The 22,260-nt window shown below is 44.1% G+C and overlaps 1 protein-coding gene across 2 annotated transcripts in view; it reads left to right on the top strand.

The window, feature by feature from the left end:
* The first annotated feature begins 6,479 nt into the window (after window positions 1-6,479).
* Window positions 6,480-22,260, top strand: part of SMIM29 (small integral membrane protein 29) — a 52,846-nt gene continuing 37,065 nt past the window's right edge. Inside the window, exons 1-2 of one of the 2 annotated variants that reach the window (XM_077481416.1) lie at window positions 6,506-6,567; window positions 21,789-21,920. The gene's annotated coding sequence lies outside the window, so the exon portion shown is untranslated. Of the gene's footprint in view, window positions 6,568-21,788; window positions 21,921-22,260 lie in introns of both variants that reach the window. The other variant, XM_077481417.1, reaches the window with a different exon arrangement.

The following is a 22,260-nucleotide window of genomic DNA, read 5'->3' as shown; positions in this document are numbered from 1 at the left end:
CAGTGATGAAATAGTGCCACTGTGCCCCATCAAATGCTGCCACTGGGACCCCTCAAATCCTGCCACTGTGCCCCCTCAAATGCTGCCACTGTGCCCCATCAAATAGTGCCAATATGACCCCCCCCCCCCCCCGAGCTCGCTCGCCATCTCTGTGGCGGGTCAGGCACTTCCCCTGTCTCGGTGGCGGGTCGGGCATGTGGGAGACGGCAGCGAGCGGTGGGACCTTGCAGCGGGTCAGACAGTGGTTCCTGTGTCCTCGTGCGTCTCCTCCCCTCTTCCCGATAGGCGTCCAAAATCATAGCGCCTATCCTTTTAGCCAATCAGGTGACAGGTAACAGACCCGCGCACCTGATTGGCTGAGAAGAGCTTCAGTGTTAGGAAAGCAAATATTCATTCACTTTTCTAACACACCTGGGTGAACTGTGAGCGCAATGCTTTGTGCTCGCAGTTCACCTTTTTTGAAGCCTATTAGAGCCTATAGCTCTAATCAGGTGCTTCCAGAACACCCCCCACTTCTGGAATTCAGGCACCCGGTGTCCGAAAAGGGGCTGGACACCTTAATAGGGAGTGGCGGCTATGGATAGATTCATGCAATGCATGAAAATATCCATCAGTCATAGAGGCTACATATCCCATGGTGCCTTGCTGCCTGCAAGCTGTGATTCCTGACTTCGCCTCCTGAAACTCCTCCTCTCAACACCTGTGTAGTTCAGAAGGCTCGGTGAAATGAGACACAGCAGTGCCTACTCACAGGACATAGTGAATATGACTTGTGTCACAAGTAAATGTGTGGGAATCTTTACTTCAAGATTGTTCAGATTGATTGGAGTAGGCTAGAAATCATTGAAATGCAATGTGGAAATGGATATATGATTTCACATTTTGATAATAAATAATTTTCCCACTTCTCATTAATTTAGAAAAACTCACCCAATATCTCTTGTTAACACAGTTGTTAAAGTGCTTGTAAAGACAGTTTTTTTTCTTAACCTCTTCCCGATCGTGCTATAGCCGAATGACGGCTACAAGGCGGTTGCACATTTCCGGGAGGCCTTCTATTGACATCCACCCAGAACCCTGCCTCCCCGCATGCCCCCAGGGTGCACATCAGGAGTGCTTTGTGATCGCTGTATTCATCAAGCATCAGTTGTATACAATTACAGTTTAGACATGATTGTGCCGGTAAGTGACAAATCCACACAGGGGTCATCTACACCGATAATCGGGACACTCATCATCTGTGTCCTAAATATCAGTGCAACCCCAACTGTGTCCCACTGACCTGGTTTGCAGCAATCTCCGGTTCTAAGCCGCGTATATCCGCGCCAGGAGTCTGGGGCTTAGAAATCCTCTCTGCAGCCATGCGTCTTCTAAATAGCTGACAGGACGGGCTATGCGTCTGCTGGTCAGAGCTACCCTTGTGAATGCGCTGACCAATTATAATGCTCCAAAATGGCCCTCCTGATGATGGAAGTTTTGGACATTCAGCTCAGGGGGTTTCTAAGCCCCGGGCTCCTGGCGTGGATATACCGTGGCTTAGAACCAGAGATTGCCACGGTCCGGGGGGGGGGGGGGGGGGTCAAGGAAGGGATACCTGTGTAAGTCCATCTTACAGATTTTTCTGTAAAGGTGAACTCACACTTTAAAAAAAAGTTAGACCTCATTCACACCATGTGCAGAGACATCAGTTTTTCTGCACATGTTCTGCAAGGGCTCATAGAAAACAAGTGTTCTCTATGTGCCCTGTTCACAACACTGGTATCACATGTGGATTTTTTTTCTCAGGAATTTGTGTATAAAACTCGCTGAAATGTGAATGAAAACTGGTGTAAACTCACTTCTCTGCAAGTGAAATCTATATGTTTTTTCTATCAGTTTTTATGCACGTACTGTGTGAACAAGGCCTTACATTCCCGGCACAGGCTGGGAATAACAATCACATTATTTGTGTTCTCAACCAAACTGTCAAACCATCAAATGACTGGCATCATAACTGATCACATGTGCAGCACCATGGCAGTTGCAGATCGACAGTAACATAGAGATGGCCCCTGCCCCACCTATAACTTGCCTTCACAGCAAGGAGTACATGAAAGGGCGAACGCATGAAAGACAAAACCCTTGTGTGCATGCATGCTTTTGGACAGGTTGGTTGGTAAGCAGACTGGTTAGTGAGTTGAGCTGGGAATTTTCTCTGGTTTTGTCTTTCATGCGTTTTCCCTTCCATGTGCTCCTTGCTGTGAAGGCCATTTATAGGTGGGGGGAGGGGCCATCTGTTTGATACTGGTGTCAATTTGGTCCGGGGACACACTGGGCACCTTCGCTGCCACTGTGCTACGTGCTGGGTGTCCAATGTGCCCCTGTGCCTTTAAGATTGGGCTACCTCCAGGCCCACCTGCCCCTTATCTATCCATTAGAATGCATGTGCTTCTATTGTGGAGACCCTCATAAATTTCAAAGGGTTAGGACTGCAAGCAATATACAGGGTGCTGTGAAGAGGCCTTACAGCTTACGCATGCTTTTGCAAACGTGTGCTAACAAGATGGCAGCTTCCATGAATAAAAACAATGGGAGAGTTTAGTATCGCTTTAAAAGGGAGTTCCGATACCCCCCTCCAGCAAAAAATTAAAAGTCAGCAGCTACACATACTTTTAATATTATTATATTGTGCCTGTCCTAGAATACAGCCATGACAGCACCCAGCCAATGTTTCCTTCAGTTTTCAGGTGCCGCTGCTGCCATTCGTAGTAAGGGAACCCGGCAGTGAAGCATTTTTGGCTTCACAGCCGGTGCCCTACTGCACATGCTGTGCTTTCTGTATGGACTGGGGGAAGGTGGCGGGGGTGGAACTTCTGAGTGATCTTACCATGGCGAAATCTCTCAGAAGTGGGGAAACTGGCAAAAATAGGTACCCCCCCCCCAAAAAAAGGGGCCAAATGTGGCACCGGAAGGGGGAAGGAGGTTGATAAAAGGAGCTTATCAAAGAACCTGGTTGATCCTGCTGTTCTCTATCTCTACCTTCTGTTCATGTCCTCAATTCAGCTAGGGATTTTGCAGAGCTGTGTTAGCAGCTCTGCACATGCTCATTTTTCAATGAGTTTCTGTGCTGAGCATATACTCCCTATAACATCTGAACGGCCCATGTGACTACAGAGTCACATATGTGGGCGAATACACAGTGCTAAATCACAGCCCACTCTCTCCCTCCTTTTCCTCCATGCCCACGAACCAGCTAAACACACTAGGGGTGGGATATTACATGTAGATTATTGGAGGCTTCACCTCCCTCTTATTCTAATACACAGGCTGAAGGAACGTGACACAGCCTGTGACTAGCAGAAATCTGCCCATGCTGTGTTGTTGCCAAAAATGCCGAAAAATGACTTCAAATATATATTTGTATGACAAATAAAAAATGTTTATTAATATTATTAATTTTTACTTTGTATTCCAAAGACTGTTTTTTTTATTTGGAAAATGTGGCTAGCAGCAAAGGACTAGAAGCTCCTCCTGCTTATGTTTCCCGGCAGACAGGCTAGGGGTGATCTGGGTCATGTGACAGCTGTATATCACATAGGAAAAAGGTACTTAGATATTTGTTTTATTAAAATAATTAGATGCCATCATCCATATACAGAAATAGAAGTGGTAATGTAAAAGCAAGTGATATTAAAGCTAAGTTTTTTTGTTTTTTTTAAACAAACATGTCATACTTAACTGCTCTGTGCAGTGGTTTTGCACAGAGCACCTCTGATCCTCTTCTTTCCGGGTCCCCCGCTGGTGTTCCTGGGTCACCCCCCCCCCCCCTTGAGCAGTGTCGCCCTTGGGGCACCGCTGCATGCTCGCTTACAAACTGCTGCTCGGTGCATCCATAGGACTATCTCCTCATTTTTCTCACTGGCTGCGATTGATAGCAGTGGGAGGCAATGGGCTCCTGTTGCTTTCTCAGCCAATGAGGGAGAATCCTCATACAGCTGAGTCTACTGTGAACATTGCTGCATCGGAGGGGCTCAAGTAAATGTTTTTATTTACCTTTAGCCTTTAGAACCACTCTAAACAGTGTGTGTTAAGTATCACTATAAAGCGGAGTTCCACCCAAAAGTGGAACTTCTCCTTATTCGTCTCGACCACCCCCCCCCCCCCCCCGGTGTCACATTTGGCACCTTTCAGGGGGGGAACGGGGACCTGTTTTTGACAGGTCCCCTTCCCCACTCTTGGGAGTTGGGGCCACGGTGCTGTCTCTCAGAATTTCAGTCCCCCCCTCCTCCTTCCTGCCAGGCCAATTAGAAAGTACAGCCTCCTTTGCGCATGTGGGGAGCGGGCTTGGAAACCGAAAGGCTTCACTGCTGGGTTTCATAGTTAGTAAGGTTGAATAAAGACACCACTCCATCCAGTTCAACCTGAGTGTCTACAATTGTCCCTATCCCTGTACATTGCACAATCACATTGGTCTCTACCCTCAAGGAGCCTCTACCCTCAAGCTGCCGCCCTTACTGGCAATGGCGACGGCTGCAACCGACAGCCGATCCGAAGATTGGCTGTGGTGCCAACATCGCGGGCTCCCTGGACAGGTGAGTGTCCATATATAAAGGCTGGGTTCACACTGGAGAACGCAGAGGCTCACAGTAGGAGTCTGGTGCGTCTCCATTGCTTCAGGTCCAAATTTTGGCCTGAATTTGGACCTGAAAAGGACCAAATGATGCATAGGGCTCCTGTGCAATTCGCATCCATAGAGAGCCAGTCACAATCTCCTGCTATGCAAATATGCAGACCTTCACTTTAACCACTTCAGCCCCGGACCATTTGGCTGCCAAATGACCGGGCCACTTTTTGGGATTGGGCACTGCGTTGTTTTAACGGACGATTGCGTGGTCGTGCGACATGGCTCCCAAACAAAATTGACGTCTATTTTTTCCCCACAAATAGAGCTTTCTTTTGGTGGTATTTGATATTTTTTGCGCTATAATCAAAAATAGAGCGACAATTTTGAAAAAAAGCAATATTTTTTACTTTTTGCTATAATAAATATCTCTAAAAAAAAAAAGCAAATTTTTTCCTCAGTTTAGGCTGATACATAGTTTTGGTAAAAAAAAATTGCAATAAGCGTATATTGATTGGTTTGTGCAAAAGGTATGGTGTCTACAAAATAGGTTTATGGCATTTTTCTAAAAAAATTTTTTTACTAGTAATGCAGACGATTAGTGATTTTTATCGTGACTGCAACATTAGGGTGGATTTATCAGACACTTTTGATGCTATTTTGGGACCATTCATATTTATATAGCGATCAGTGCTATAAAAATGCACTGATTACTGTATAAATGTGACTGGCCTTGAAGGGATTAAGTGTGTCCTAGGGAGGGATTCTGTTAGGGGGTGTGGCTTACTGTGACACATCACTGATCGCTGCCCCCCCAATGGGAGGGAGCAGAGGATCAGTGTTTTGTCACTAAGCAGAACGAGGAGATGCCTTGTTCACACTGGCCTCTCCCCTTTCTGCAGCTCTGTGACCCAATCACAGGCCATTGGTGGACATCGAGTCTGCGGGTCCTGTGGGCACGGCCACGGAGCTTGCGGCGGGAGCACGCAGCTCTCACAGAGCTTGCGGCGGGAGCATGCAGTTCAAAGTGGTGTATATACACACACTTGGCGCAGCCATGCCATTCTGCTGACGTATATCCTTGTGACACAATCGTCAAGTGGTTAAGGCATATTTTTCAAACAGCGTTCGGGGGCATGAAAAATGTGCCAGATCTCCATTCAGAGAGAGTTTTTTCAGCATCATTTATGCCAGCACGTGCTTATGTGTCTAAATGCACGTTTATGCATAAGGTTTGTTCTGCTTGCTAGAATAAACAAATGTTCTAGCCAGTAGAATGAGTAGAATAGTTCCTATGCATCTAAACACAATACACGTATAAAAATGTGCCCTTAAGGGCAATTTTTCTGCCAACTCCCAGCAGCGTATACGGAGCACTTTTTCATACGCCCCTGTACATGAGGCCTATATGGAGAATTGTCTGATACGCTGAACCTCTCCCCTCATCTTTCCATCTCTCTTTTTCTGGTAGTCTCCGCTCTGACATCCCCTGAAGTGCTGATAAGCCCCATACACACTATCAGACTTTCTGCTGATTTTTTTCCTTCACATTTACCAAAACCATATAATATGAGGTCAAACCTGAGGAGTTTCAATTTGTATGCAATCAGGCAGGCCCTTGCACTACATGGTTTTGGTAAACCTGAAGGAAAAAAAAATCAGCAGAAAATCTGATAGTGTGTATGGGGCTATAGAATGAAATTTTCTTGGGAAGCTCTATAATACAGCACAAGAAGCCAATATGAATTGAAAAGACATTGAAAGGAGACACTGTGCACTCCGCCATTCCTGTCAGCACAGGGCGGTGAGAGAGAAGCACACTGCCGACGGGCTGCAACACAACACACGCGCCCATTGACTGACTGAGCCTCAGTATACGCCCCGATCCGCCCCCCTAGCCGCTTATTGGCTGGCGCTGGCGGCTATTCTCTTCCGGGTACGGAGAGTGAAGGGAGCGCTCCAGCTGGGTAAGAGAGCTCATAGCGGTGTGTTGTTATTAGAAGGTGTTTGAGCCTGGGGTCTGTCCATTGCCCTGTCCCCTCTCCTCGGACCGGAAGTCAGGGTGCTGTCATTGTGTGTATGTTCTTTGTGCTCTATGAATTTGTCTCCTAGGTTTAGAAGTCTGACCTCTGTCTTTTGTGTACGAGGAAATGGGGAAGTCAGCGCTTTGTAGCTCAGCTTTCTGTATATAGAGAGTGCAGCTCATTCTAGAGGTCAGGGTGCATGCTTCATAAAGAAAACGACGTTTGTGTGTCTAAGGCTGACCATACACTATATACAATCTTATTAGATCTGCTCTCAGCTATGTTGTATAAAGGTCTGCCTGATTGCACACGGGTACGAGTAGGTAGGTCCTCTATATTACATTGTTTTGGTAACTCCTAAAGTTTCTAGTATGGTCAGATTGTAAAATGTATGGTGTATTGAACAGTAAATGTATGGATCATATATGAAATCATTCCGTGTGTGTCCACTATTAGGGCCGGTTCACACTTGTGCGATGGCAGACACTGAATGTAATTCGCAGCGCACTGCTGTTCGCATTTCATGCAATGCGATATCAGCCATACAAATAGTATGGCTGATATCGCACCGTATTCGGTCCAAACACGCACAGGACCCTTTTTTTCTGTTCGGACCAGAATCGGATCGCATGTGTGTTCACACCTATGTGATCCGATTCATGTCCGAACTGTCAGTTCGCAGTGTAACACGCAAGCTGAAATGAGGGTGTTGTTAACATATGACACTCCCCAGCAGTTTGCATATGGCAGTGTGAACTGCCATGCATGTTGGGTGCGATGCGGGAACCCGCAGTGGATTTGCAAGGTTCTCGCATTGCACTAGTGTGAACTGGCCCTTAGGCTTTGCCATACACTTTACTGTCTGATTGTACAATCTCCTTTTAGATCTACCATCAACCATGTAAAATAAGGGCCTGTGAGTTTGGATTGAAATTGGTCGGGTTGTAAAAGTTTGTCCTCCCATATTATATCACTTAGATAAATGAAATTGTACTACCAGATTATAGTATGTATGGCAGTTCTAACAATTGACCTTTTGCAGGCTAGTTTTCTGCTCTTTTCTCCTCTGGTACTGGATTAGTCCTGGATAAGGATGAGCCCAGGAAGTCGGCACTGCACGGTGCTAATCGCAGGCAGTGAGACATTTCCCGATCTCTGCAGCCGCAGATCAGGAAATGTCTCATTGCTTCTGATTAGCACTGTGCAGTGCCGACTTCCTGGCGGGCTCTGCATGTGTGGTTTGCGAACACGCCTGAGCTCATCCTTAATCCTTCTTTTTTTTTTTTTTCTCTATGGTCCTGCTTGACTAATAGAAGGTACTTTTTTTTTTTAATCACAAAATATATTGCAGCAGCCAAGATCTGTTTATACTTTGACATACATGATTATATTTTGAACTTTACTGCTTGATTTACCAATATCAGAGAACAGCGAGAAATTAAGTGATCTAAAGTCACATTTTATTTTTCTTTATCATTGGGGGACATTTCCCTTCACTTCCTGTCCCATAGCCCAAACAGGAAGTGAGAGGAAATCCTTCAACAGTGAAGGGATCCCTAGTTGTCACCAGAACTAGTGCCCTCATTGGGATAGTTCTCCTCTATTACTGTATTGGTGACTATGCCAAATTTGGGATCTTCTTTTACTTTTGATAACGGTAAACCTGACAAAGCGAAAAGTTTAATCTTCCTAATCGCCGCACGTGCAGTGATGAAAACCTCAAAGGTGTTCTAATCCTTATCCAAAACTAAAATGGGGGGGGGGTCTCCAAGCCAGTTTTGCCCTTTGTAATAAGTTCATGTTGCCGGGACTGGATGACAGGCACAAGCACGTCATACATAAGGAACAGTGAGCTATTCAAATCTGTGTGCTGTAATGGTGCTCGTGGTCACGCATCTGTACTATAATCATGGGAACACTTAAATATAATTGAAGGTAGTTTGGTCACGAGACAATAAACCACCGCTATATTTTTGGCTGCAGAAGGGAACGGCCAAAACAAAGTCACACACAGACGTTTGCCCGCATGTTCCAGTTCCTCCTCCAATCAAAGATTTAAAGGCCAGCTCCAGGGAAATAAAAAAAACAAAAACAAATGCCTCCTTGCCGCGAGGCTGCTCCATTCTGAAGGGTTAAATGCTATTTGAAGTCTAGAGGATGGAAGAAGCTGTTTTGCTCACTTGATCCTCCGCTCTCCCAGCAGACAACGCTCTCTTATTCTCAGGTAGAGGACTGGTCTTTGGTGTTCTCCCGTCCAAAGCAGGGCTGTGGGCTCTGCATCAGCCTTGATGACTACAGGGGCATCCAAGCATTGGGGCATTTGGCAAAAGAGGCTACGGAGATTGGTTTTACAGGGCAGAGAATTGGGTAAACAAGCAAGGCTGCTGTATTTGTAGCTGCTGACTTTTTTTTTTTTTTTTTTTCAGCGGAACTCCGCTTTAAAGCAACTTTGATGTGAAAAAAGTATAGGGGGCTACCATTGCTGACCTCTGCTTGAGAATGTGTTCTGGCTATCTTGCCGATGCTTTGACTTTAAAGAGGAGTTTTGTCTCTTCCCCCCCCCCCCCCTTTTCCAAAAATAAAATTAAGTCAGCAGCTACATATACTGGCTACTGACTTTATATATAAGGACAATTACCTGTCCAGGGATCCAGCGCTGTCGCCTGAGCTGATTCTTTAATGGGCTTCAGGTCCAGGCGCTGCCATCTTAACAAGGCAAAATCCGGAACCTTGCGGCTTCACAGCCTTCTTCCAAGTGCACATGCATGAACCGTGCTGTGCTTTGTGAAAGCTCATGCAGGACCTGTGATCTGTTCCAGAACGCTGTGGGCGAAAAGGGTTGGGGGGGGGGGGGGTGGGTACACTTTCACTCAGATCGTCTAGTCCACAGGTGTCAAACTGGCGGCACTCCAGCTGTTGCTGAACTTAAAGTCCCATGAGGCAGCACGACTTACAGTGCAACCTGGATACGACAGCTGTGGCGACTTGCAGAACGACTTCTGTATAGAAGTCAATTCAAGTTGCCCCCAAAGTCGTACAGGAACCTTTTTTCTAAGTCGGAGCGACTTGTGTCACTCCGATTAGAACGGTTCCATTGAACGGGATGCGACTTATCAGACGGCTAAGTCGCCTGACAAGTTGTCTCAGTGTGAACCGGCACTTACAACCATGATTCCCACAGGCAGAGGCATAATGGTTCTTGTAGTTCCGCAACAGCTGGAGGGCTGGCAGTTTGAAACCCCTGGTCAATTAATCTGTGCCAAATGTGGTAGGGGATGGGAGGCAGCATACAAGTGGAACTTCTCCTTTTGGGTGAAGTTTCGCTTTAGTGCTTTGGATCTTTTTTTTTTTTTTTTTTCTGGAACAAAGCTCTGTCTGGAAATATCGATGCTAGGCAGAGCCAAGAAGGGGGTTATGTCATAATATTATGTGTCTAATAAAAAAAAATAATATACAGTATCTTGCAAAAGTGAGTACACCCCTCACATTTTTGTAAATATTTTATTATATCTTTTCATGTGACACTGAAAAAATGATGCTTTGCTACAATGTAAAGTAGTGAGTGTACAGCTTGTATAACAGTGTCAATTTGCTGTCCCCTCAAAATAACTCAACACACAGCCATTAGTGTCTAAACTGCTACCAATAAAAGTGAGTACACCCCTAAGTGAAAATGTCCAAATTGGGCCAATTTAGCCATTTTCCCTCCCTGGTGTCATGTGACTCATTTGTATTACAAGGTCTCAGGTATGAATGGGGAACACATGTGTTAAATTTGGTGTTATCACTCTCACTCTCTCATACTGGTCACTGGAAGTTCAACATGACAGAACTGAGCATCTGAAAAAAATAAATAAAATGTTGCTCTACATAAATGGCCTAGGCTAGGCTATATAAAGATTGCTAAGACCCTGAAACTGAGCTGCAGCATGGTGGCCAAGACCATATAGCGGTTTAACAGGACAGGTTCCACTCAGAACAGGCCTCGCCATGGTCGACCAAAGAAGTTGAGTGCATTTGCTCAGCGTCATATCCAGAGGTTGTCTTTGGAAAATGGATATATGAGTGCTGCCAGCATTGCTGCAGAGGTTGAGGGGGATTGGTGGCAGCCTGTCAGTGCTCAGACCATACGCCACATACTACATAAAAAATTAGTCTGCATGGCCGTCATCACAGAGGGAAGCCTCTTCTAAAGAAGATGCACAAGAAAGCCCGTAAACAGTTTGTTGAAAACAAGCAGACTAAGGACATGGATTACTGGAACCATGTCCTGTGGTCTGATGAGACCAAGATAAACTTATTTGGTTCAGATGGTGTCAAGCATGTGTGGTGGAAATGAGGTGAGGAGTACAAAGACAAGTGTGTCTTGCCTACATTCAAGTGTGGTGGTGGGAGTGTTATGGTTTGGGGCTGCATGAGTGCTGCCAGCACTGGGGAGCTACAGTTCATTGAGGGAACCATGAATGCCAACATGTATTGTGACATATTGAAACAGAGCATGACCCCCCCCCCCCTCTCTTCGGAGATTGGGCCACAGGGCAGTATTGCAACATAACGACCCCAATCACACCTCCAAGGCGACCACTGCCTTGCTGAAGAAGCTGAGCGTAAAGGTGATGGACTGGCCAAGCATGTCTACAGACCTCAACCCTATTGAGCGCAAGATGAGGTCTCTAACATCCACCAACTCCGTGACGTCGTCGTGGAGGATTGGAAGAGGACTCCAGTGGCAACTTGGGAAGTTCTGGTGAACTCTATGCACAAGAGGCAGTGCTGGAAAATAATTGTGGCCACACAAAATATTGACACTTTGGGCCCAATTTGGACATTTTGACTTGGGGATATACCCGCTTTGTTGGAAATGTTTTAGACATTAATGGCTGTGTGTTGAGTTACTTTGAGGGGACCGCAAATGTACACTGTTATACAAGCTGTACATTCACTATTTTATATTGTAGCAAAGTGTCATTTCTTCAGTGTTGTCACATGAAAAGATATAATAAAATATTTACAAAAATGTGAGGGGGGGGGAGGGGGGGTTGTAATCTTGTGAGATACTGTGTGTTTATATATACACCCATTTGTTACAGAGGTATTTCATTCTGAATGTGCCTGCTACCCGGGCAAGGTCTGCAGTTATGTCTTGCTGTAGGGATGGTCCAATAAAGGTGTTAACGGTTCCTCTTGGTTTAGTGCAGGGATCTCCACACTATGGCCATCCATCTGTTGTGGAACTACATGTCCCATGAGGCATTGTAAAACTCTGACATTCAAAGACATGATGGGAATTTGTAGTTCCTGAACAACTGGAGGGCCATAGTTTGGAGACCCCTGGATTAGTGAATAATGTGTTCACTTCAAACACCCAATCACTGAAATTTTAAAAAGCTATGCTTTCAATTGAAAGTTTGGTGTATTTTCAGTGAGTATATATTTTTCAGTATAACAAATAACAGTGCACTAAAAAAAACCTCACATAATAATTAATAATAAACTCCAGTGAATAAGTGACCATTTACACATATAAAAATCTACAAAAAGTCCAGATGCATAAAATCATATATAACGCTGGAATGCTAACAAAACGTGAATAAAAATCACTCCGTTCTCCATGACAGTCACTGCAGGATCTATGTGCTGATGTCCTCACTGTGCAATGCCTGCTCACCTCACAGAAAGACCCCTTTGGGTCTATTAGCACTTTCAGTGATACTCCAAAAAAGATCAGCCAGATCAGAAAGTGATTTTCAAACATTGGTTCCAGGATTATGTGAATGTCTCCTCATAAAGTTAATTTCTCCATGTTCAGTTTCTCAAAGCAAAGTAAAAATCATCATTGCGCAAAATTGAATATATTTCTTGCTTTTTATTAATAGGCATTCCTTACTCGTATGCACTCACATTTCAATGATGATAAAAATGCCTTAAACGAACAGTTTACAATGGGACAGCTGTCCTCCTCATTTCACTTTCTCAACCAGGAAGACACTGGAATTGTCATCACTGGCTCCTCCCCACTCTATCCAAGCAAAAAGATTTTGGCTATAAAGGCACTTCAGGGGCCTAACACAGTAACGGTGGGACTGGAGCACATTAACAATTTTACTGATGGGTTTCTTTTGTCGCTCTTTAAAGCCCAATTAAATGTTCAGTATAAATCTGCCATATACATTCCAGATAAATTAAAACAAAAGGGGGTCAAAGTCTTAGGGTGCAATCTCACTGGCAGTTTTAACCAAGCCTGAGCATGGTTCAACCCCCTTGGTCCAGTTCATTTGTGTAGTGCGAGTACTTTGAACCGTGCCCAGGACCACTTGGAACTGGTGGATTCTTACATGATTCACTTTTAGGCTGGTACAGCAAACTTAAGCGAGTGCAAACCGTACCTGAGCAGAGAAGCAGGGATCACTGTGGACTGGTTGGTAGAAGCGATAAAGTAAGCGTGCCCAGGAAAACTGTCTTGCATACCAGTGGAGAGGGAAGACAGTCAAATATAGGCCATGCCAATGTGAGTGTAACCTTACAGTTAAAGTGAAAACAAAATAAGAATGGTAGCTAATGGAGTACCAACATCCCTAGATTGCATGTATAATGCAAAACCCTCAAAATGGGACTTTAGCGGTACTGGGCCATTGTTATGTCAAGTAAATGGAAAGTGTTTCTAAGTAGTATAAGACTGGGTTCACACCTATGTGAATTGGTTGGGGGTTTCCCTGCATCCAATTTGCATGGTAGGAGACTGTGACCGGCTCTCCATGGAGTCGGTTTGCATATCTCTGCAGCGGCTCTTGTGCGGCTTTTGGTCCGTTTCAAGTCCAAATTTAGCCCACAAATTCGGCCTGAAACAGTGGACGGGGACGCATCGGACCTCCTGCTGTGAGCCGCATGCGGCAATAGTGTGAACCCAGCCTTAAAGTTAGTAAATATTTAGTAATGTTTTATACAATTTGTATTGATAAACAATGGTGATCTTGCGAACTACCATACACAAATTGTCAGTTCTAATATATTCAGCTGCTAGCAGTGATCATGTCCCATAAGGCCGTGTATTCAGCAAAAAAAATAATAAAAAAAAGTGCTTCTGTGTTTAATACGCATGTATACACACGCTATACTGTCTGTAGTAAACGACATAAAAAATATGACACCACTAACTCAAATTGGTGTAACTCTATGCTCAATTATATTTCAGCATATGAACTACTAATTGATTAGTATCTCTGCTTATCTTCATAACCACACTCTTACTGCCTATAGAAAATCACATGCATATAGTGCCAATGAGTGCCACAACTAATTAACCACTTCAATACCAGGCACTTAAACACCTTCCTGCCCAGACCAATTTTGAGCTTTCAGCGCTGTCACACTTTGAATGACAATTGTGCAGTCATGCTGCACTGTACCCAAACGAAATTTTTATCATTTTTTTTCCCCACAAATAGAGCTTTCTTTTGGTGGTATTTGATCACCTCTATGGTTTTTTATTTTTTACTAAACAAATCAAAAAAGACCGAAAATTATGAAAAAAAGTTTTTTTGTTTCAGTTTCAAAACTTTGTAAATAAGTATGTTTTCTCCTTCACTGATGGGGCTGCACTGATAAGGCGGCACCGATAGGTGGCACAAATTGGCACTAATAGCTGGCACAGATGGGCATGGATAGGCGGCACGGATGGGCACTGATAGGTGGCATTATATTGTCCTGATGGATGCCAATCCGTGCCAAACAATAATGCATGCCAATCAGTGATGCCCATTGTGGGCACTGATTGGCATCCCTGGTGGTCTAGGATGGCATACCTGGTGCTGGGCATCTCTGGGGGTCTGGTGGTCCAGTGTGGGCATCCTTGGGGGAGGGGGGGGGCTGCACTGATAATCGATCAGCACAGACCCCCCTCCCCCCCTGTCAGAGGAGCAGCCGATCGGCTCTCCTCTACTCACGTCTAACAGACGCGAGTGAGGAAAAGCCGATCAACGGCTCTTCCTATTTGCACTGTGATTGGACACGGCTAATCACGTGGTAAAGAGTCTCCGTCAGGGACTCTTTACCGAGATCGTAGTTGCGGGGTGTCAGACTGACACCCCGCAACAATGATTGCCGCAATGCGTGCCCCCGGGGGTGCGCAGTGGCTCAAAATCCTGAGGACGTCATATGACGCCCAGTCAGGATTTTGAAACCACTTTGCCGCCGTCATTTTGCTATAGTACGGGCGGCAAGTGGTTAAAGTGACTCTGTGCAATAAAATATATACCTTTTTTTTTTTTTTTTTTTTATTTTTTTTTTTATTGATTTTAAAAATAATGCATATAAGATATACATTGTACAGTAAATGTCAAATATGATTAAATGGAAGATATCCGGTAAAAAATATTAACATTCTTATAGGCGTACAGTTCATCCATTAAGTAAGAGATCAATAATACGATACATAAACAGAAGTACAAAATTAGTTGGTATATATGATATTATATAAATGTTAGCCTCCCCTAGACACCCCAATGGGTGCTCAGCAGTGTCTTGGGGAGGATAATGTCGCCAAAATTGAGTATTTTTAGACCCTTATACTACAATACATCCAAATAAAAAGCAACAAGAAATTGAAAACACAGTAAAAGTATATTGAGATATGGTTTAAGATTATTTCAGAAAATCTGCGGATTTAGACCATCCTTCCCATGGTGACCACCTATGTTTTTTCTTTTGGTAAATTACCTGCACTGGAGGCCATCATTAATTCATAGCTTGTAGTGTAAGGATACGGTATCCAAAAGTTGATAAACAGTTGGAGGTGCTGCTGATTTCCAGAATCTGGTTATGGATAGTCTGGCTGCCAGGAAGACGTGTCGTTGCATGACGAAAAGGGTAGGGTATGTCTTCTATAGTCAGGTTCAATCGCGCTAACCCAGGTCAAAAAGGAATTTGTATTTGAGTTATGTCTGTTTGTTTAATATAAGAAAAAAGTTTTTCCAGAAATTTTGGAGTTTATTGCAACTCCAAAAAATATGAAATATGTCACCTTTAGAATATATACAGTGCCTTGCGAAAGTATTCGGCCCCCTTGAACTTTTCAAACTTTTGCCACATTTCAGGCTTCAAACATAAAGATATAAAATTTCAATTTTTTGTGAATAATCACCAACAAGTGGGAAACAATTGTGAAGTGGAATGAAATCTATTGGATAATTTTAAACTTTTTTAGAAAATAAAAAACTGAAAAGTGGTGCGTGCAAAATTATTCGGCCCCTTTTACTTTCAGGGCAGCAAACTCACTCCAGAAGTTCAGCGAGGATCTCTGAATGATCCAATGTTGTCCTAAATGACTGATGGTGATACCGTAAATAGAATCCATCTGTGTGTAATCAAGTCTCTGTATAAATGCACCTGCTCTGTGATAGTCTCAGGGTTCTGTTGAAAGCGCAGAGAGCATCATGAAGACCAAGGAACACACCAGGCAGGTCCGTAATACTGTTGTGGAGAAGTTTAAAGCCGTATTTGGATACAAAAAGATTTCCCAAGCTTTAAACATCCCAAGAAGCACTGTGCAAGCGATCATTTTGAAATGGAAGGCTTATCAGACCACTGCAAATCTACCAAGACCTGACCGTCCCTCTAAACTTTCAGCTCAGACAAGAAGAAGACTGATCAGAGATGCAGCCTAGAGGCCCATGATCACTCTGGATGAACTGCAGAGAACTACAGCTGAGGTGGGAGAGTCTGTCCATAGGACAACAATCAGTCGTACACTGCACAAATCTGGCCTTTATGGAAGAGTGGCAAGAAGAAAGCCATTTCTCAAAGATATCCATAAAAAGTCTCGTCTAAAGTTTGCCACAAGCCACCTGGGAGACACACCAAACATGTGGAAGAAGGTGCTCTGGTCAGATGAAACCAAAATCTAACTTTTTGCCCACAATGCAAAACGATATATTTGGCGTAAAAGCAACACAGCTCATCACCCTCAACACACCATCCCCACTGTCAAACATGGTGGTGGCAGCATCATGGTTTGGGCCTGCTTTCCTTCAGCAGGGACAGGGAAGATGGTTAAAATTGAGGGGAAGATGGATGCAGCCAAATACAGGACCATTCTGGATGAAAACCTGTTGGATCTGCAAAAGACCTGAAACTGGGGCGGAGATTTATCTTGCAACAAGACAATGATCCCAAACATACAGCAAAATCTACAAAGGAATGGTTCACAAAGAAACGTATCCAGGTGTTAGAATGGCCAAGTCAAAGTCCAGACCTGAATCCAATCGAGAATCTGTGGCAAGAGCTGAAAACTGCTGTTCACAAACGCTCTCCATCCAACCTCACTGAGCTCGAGCTGTTTTGCAAGTAAGAATGGGCAAGAATTTCAGTCTCTCGATGTGCAAAACTGATAGAGACATACCCCAAGCGACTTGCAGCTGTAATCGCAGCAAAAGGTGGCTCTACAAAGTATTAACGCAAGGGGACCGAATAATTTTGCACGCTCCACTTTTCATTTTTTTATTAGTTAAAAAGTTTCAAAAATCCAATAGATGTCCCACTTGTTGGTGATTCTTCACAAAAAAAAAAAAAAAAATAAAAAAATCCAATTTTATTTTTATTTTTTTACAAAACATGTTCCCACTAAGAAGTGCAAAGTGGTATTGTGATTGATTTCACAAGCTGACATGCATTATATATACAGTTCAAAACATCCAAAGCACCTGGTCATGACAAAACATGTCCTTGTGTCCACTCTGGTGCTCTCTCTTCAGTATATGCTCTCACCTTGGAGTGTGTGACCCAGCAATTAAGCCTGGTAAATACTTGCATATGAATCCACGTCTGGGTTCAGTGTTTGTTTTATGTTAAAATCCTGGGCTGGTTGCTGGTAACGTGTTTCACATGTGTATGATGGAAAAAAAACTTGATGGTGTGAAATCATTTTAAACAACTTATTGTATAAATAAAACGTAGCCCCTACTGTGGGGTACTCACATTTCGTGGGTGCTACAGTGTACCACTCTTTACAAGCTCAGGGATACTGCTGAAGTATTGTGCCCTTTCCTTTAGCTGAGAAAACTTCACTGCCTTCTGCACCATCCTGTTCCCTCCCCTATGTGTGTCGATACGGGGATTAACTTGCATCCTCCTCAGGGGGATGTATAAAACATTACAATACATCTTAAAAATTATGGAAAAAATGTTAACACTGGAATCACCAAAGAACAAAGTATGTGGTGAGGTGTTTAGCAACTTCTATCCTTTGTTCTTTGGTGATTCCAACTGAGTATAGTATTAAGAAAAAATGTTTCATAATTTTTAAGATGTAATGTTTTATACTATTTTTTTATTAATGATTTAGTAACTTTTATACCACCTAGAAACACTTTTTTCATTGACTTGGGTTTTTCCTTACAGTTAAAGCGGAGTTCCACCCAAAAATTAAACTTCTGCTTTTTGCAATCCTAAAGCCCACCCCCCGTTTGTCACCATTGGGGGAGCAGATACCTGTCTAATCCAGGTATTTGCTCCCATTTCCGGGCATCGATAGCCGCAGTATCTGCGGATATCTACACCATGTCCAACGCCTCCTCTGTCCGTCACCCCCCTCCCCCCCCAATGTCTTCTGGGCGACACACAGGTCCCAGAAGACAGCAGGGGTCAATGGGATTGCGCAGCACGACTCGCGCATGTGCAGTAGGGAACCAGACTGTGACGCCACAAGTGCAAGCCAAAAATCAGCTACTGCCCTTGCAGGGTTCTAATGAGGAAAGTGGCGGGATCTTTGTTCCTTCAGATGTTGCTTCCCTTTAGAAGTATCTCGCCAAAAAACGTTTTTCTTTATCGTACATCATGGGACACACAGCCACAGTAATTACTTCTAGGTTATATAGGCACCTTTTAGGTGATGGACACTGGCACATCCTAAACAGGAAGTTCAATTCCCCATATAACCCCCTCCCCTTACCGGGAGTACCTCCCAGTTTTTTTGCCAGTGTCTTAGGTGTTGGTCACGACTAAAGATGTTTTGTGCGGAACTCCGCTGGAATATTCCTTACTGGGGCAAGCCATGCAACCTGATCCATTCAAAGTGTCTTTTCCAGGCTGAATTGAATGGTACCTGGACCTGGCTCCGAAGAAAGGAGGTTTTTCCTGTAACTCCTTTCTTTTTAGGGAGCTGGACCCCAGGATCCAGGATTTGTTTTTCTCTTATCGTCTTCCAGGACAGCCTCTGAGACATAGGACTCCTCCCTCCAGGACAGGAAACACATTCACCCAAAAGGTTAAAAAGCGGTCCTCCAGGCCTCCCCCCCCCCCCCCCCCTTCAGTTTTTGTGTTTCCTGCCGGACGGGAAGGAAGCATGTGAGGAACCTGGGGAGCTCCAGGTTCCAGGACTGTCCTAGGAAGGAGCCTCTGAAGTACCTTCTCCTCTGTACAAAGCGCCCCTCTGTCTAGGTGCAGTGAAGAGAGGGCTGCTTAGACCCCCGCTGCCTATAAGCTCGGAGAGAGTTGGACCTCCTGAAAAGCAGCGGATTCCCTACCTCCATTCTCGCACAGTCTGGAGGATCGAAAAGGAACGTACTGCGCCCAAGAACGAACGGCATCCATGAGGCATGCGGGACGTCCGTTCCGGGTATGGCTACGAACATGTATGCGTCCGAGGAGGGGCTTCCACGTTCCCAACGAGCGAAAGTGACGTTGCTTCCGGCAGAACCGCTTCTTCACAGGGCGCCAGGAAACGAAGGTTCCAGTTTCCAAACGCAGCGGTGTGGTTTGGTGGGCGTCCGGAGCCTGTGTAGATCCAGCAGAGGCTGTGACAGACACTGAGGAGCCATGAAGGGCACTGCAGCGGTTCAGACAGTCGACTCCGGTTCTTCTGGCACTGGCACCTCTCAGGTAAGCGTGGTGAGGGCAGACCATGGCTTACTCTGGGAGGGAATAAGGTCTTTGTGGCCAAGGCCTTTCCCTGGGTGGGGAACCACAGGTGAAGGGCTGGGCACTTCTCTCCTTCCCCTGAGCACAGTGGTGTCAACGGTTGGGAGTGGGCTTTCATGGTTGTTTTCTGTCTTCTCTTGCTTTCAGGGTAAAGCACAGGACAGAGTTCAGATACAGCCTCCAAGAGCCAGGTCTCAGCCTTATCCTTGTTTCAACGTCTTTGATCCATTCTTCATTCTTTGATCCAAAGCTTTATACAGGGGGTAACGTGGCTTAATCCTCCGGTTAAAGCACCCCTGAACCCTTGGGACTTTAATTTTAGTTCTATCGTCATTACAGAAACTGCCCTTTTTTTCTTTTTTCTACTGATGAGACAGGTTCCTTTTTTGGTCCTTTTGACAAGGAAACTCGTTTTTCTGTTACCCTTCTTGCAGATGAAATGGCTATCAGAGCTGACACGGCTCTTTCTTGTAACGAGCCATATTTAATCATTCAAAAGTATAGAGTGGTATTGCATCCTCATCCTAGCTTTCTGCCAAAGGTGGTTTCAGGTTTTCACCTAAACCAGGATATTGGTTTTTACCTTCATTTTTTCCAGAACCTTGTTCTAAGGAAGAAAAGTCAATATACTCTTTGGATGTAGTGAAAGCGTCAGATATATTTGAAGGTGACTGCTCAGATTCGAAAAATCGTTTTTCTTGTTCATGTTGTCGGAAGGTCCTAGGAAAGGACAGGCAGCATCGAAATCCGCTATTGCCAAATGGATTTGGCAGGTAATTATTCAAGCTTATGGCTTGAAGAGGAGGTTCCACCTTTTCAGGTCAAAGTGCACTCCACCAGCACTGTTAGTGCTTCGTGGCAGTGCATAACCAAGCCTTCATGGCTCAAATTACAAGGCCGCAAATTGTTTTTCAGTCCATACATTCACCAGATTCTATCGGGTGGATATAAGAAGGCATGAGGATGTCGCCTTTGGGCGCAGTGTGCTGCAGGCAGCAGTATAGGTCCTTAGGTCTGATTGCACCCTACTTTTGTTGTGTCCCCTCCCCTCAGGTGGCATTGCTCTGGGCCATCCAAAACAGTAATTACCGTGGCTTTGTGTCCCATGATGTACTCCAAGAAAAGGATTTTACAGGTAAGCTGTTATAAAAATCCTATTTTCTTTATCGTACAACAGCTTGCCTGTAAAATCCTTTTCTTGGAGTACGTCACGGGACACCGAGGTCCCTCCCCTCTTTCTGGTTACACGTGTACTGCTTTGCTACAAAACTGAGGTACTCCCGTTAAGGGGAGGGGTTATATGGGGAATTGAACTTCCTGTTTAGGGTGTGCCAGTGTCCATCACCTAAAAGGTGCCATATAACCCAGACAGTAATTACTGTGGCTCTGTGTCCCATGATGTACTCCAAGAAAAGGATTTTACAGGTAAGCTGTTATAAAAATCCTATTTTTTGCCGTGATGTGCCCAAAATTTGACCTGTATCTTGGTGCAAACTTTTGGCAAAATCAGTAAGCCAATCGCACAAGCAGGAAATTGCATTTCTGGTGGACATTCTGTACACCATCTGTGTACATAACACTTCCAGGTTGCCATATTACATTGCGTTTTACAAAAAATTACAGTGCTGCAGATTAAAAAGCAAAGGTCATTTTTTAATAACATTAAATTACGATATGACTTGTGTTGCAAATGTATATGCTCTATATTATTACTTTTTTTTATTTGCTATTGTGTTTTTTCCCACGACAGTGGAATTACCCTTTAAATTTCATTGGAAAGCAGCCATAGCCTGATTAGAGCATGCCGGAAGGGGGACAGGCTTTTCTAAAGAAATAACCTTGCTCAGTGTAAATGCAGTGGTCTCTCTGGAAGGGTCTAACATCTCATGCTGAGTCAAACCTATAGTTCTGCAATCTACAATGTTTATGCTCCCTGCTGATTTGAAGATCCCTGGCTCAAGCACTGACTCGGCAGTTGATACAACTGGCTATAGAAAAATGTTGACATTGGCAGCCCTTTAAACTGCTGATAGATCATGAGTTCCTGTTATCGTCACTTTGATTTGAAATAGTTCCCTGGAAATGTCCTTCAAGTGCATTGAGTCCATACTTATCTGATTAATGAACTATATTCACTTAATGTCCCATCTCTAAAAGTCTATGCTTGACATCTGGCCTAATGGCCTTGTAACTTGAAAGAAATATTCTCAATTTTGCTTACCAAAAAATTTACATTTTTTCTTCTCTTGTAGTAATTATTTTCTAGACAATATTGTTGATAAAGTGAAGTGCAGACAGTTTATAACACCATCAGCCGTTCTTTCTAATGTACTACCTCTGACAGCATATTCTAATGGAAACCTGAATACCACTTTATTGGCAAGGTAAGCAAAACTAATGGAGAAAAATGTCACACGTTCAGAAGTAGGCTGAATATTGTTATATGTTAATGGTACGCTGAGTTCAAAATGTAAACCTTGAAAAGCATAAAGGGAAAACCGTTTACTTCCTTGGCATTTAAAGAGATCCTGAACACACACTGTTTATTTGCCATTGGGGTTGATTTACTAAAGGCAGATCTACTTTGCACTACAAGTGCATTTGAAAGTTCACTTGCAAGTGCAGTCGCTGTAGATCTGAGGGGAAGCTCTGCTGATTTTTATCATCCAATCAAGTGCAAGCAAAAATGCTTTTTTTTTATTTTTTTTTTTTTTTTGCCCCTCA

This window comes from Lithobates pipiens, unplaced genomic scaffold, assembly GCF_037356315.1.
Source record: "Lithobates pipiens isolate NorthernLeopardFrog02 unplaced genomic scaffold, aLitPip1_a1.2 Scaffold_16, whole genome shotgun sequence".
Lineage (NCBI taxonomy): Eukaryota > Metazoa > Chordata > Amphibia > Anura > Ranidae > Lithobates > Lithobates pipiens.
This window is presented reverse-complemented; position numbering and strand designations above follow the sequence as displayed.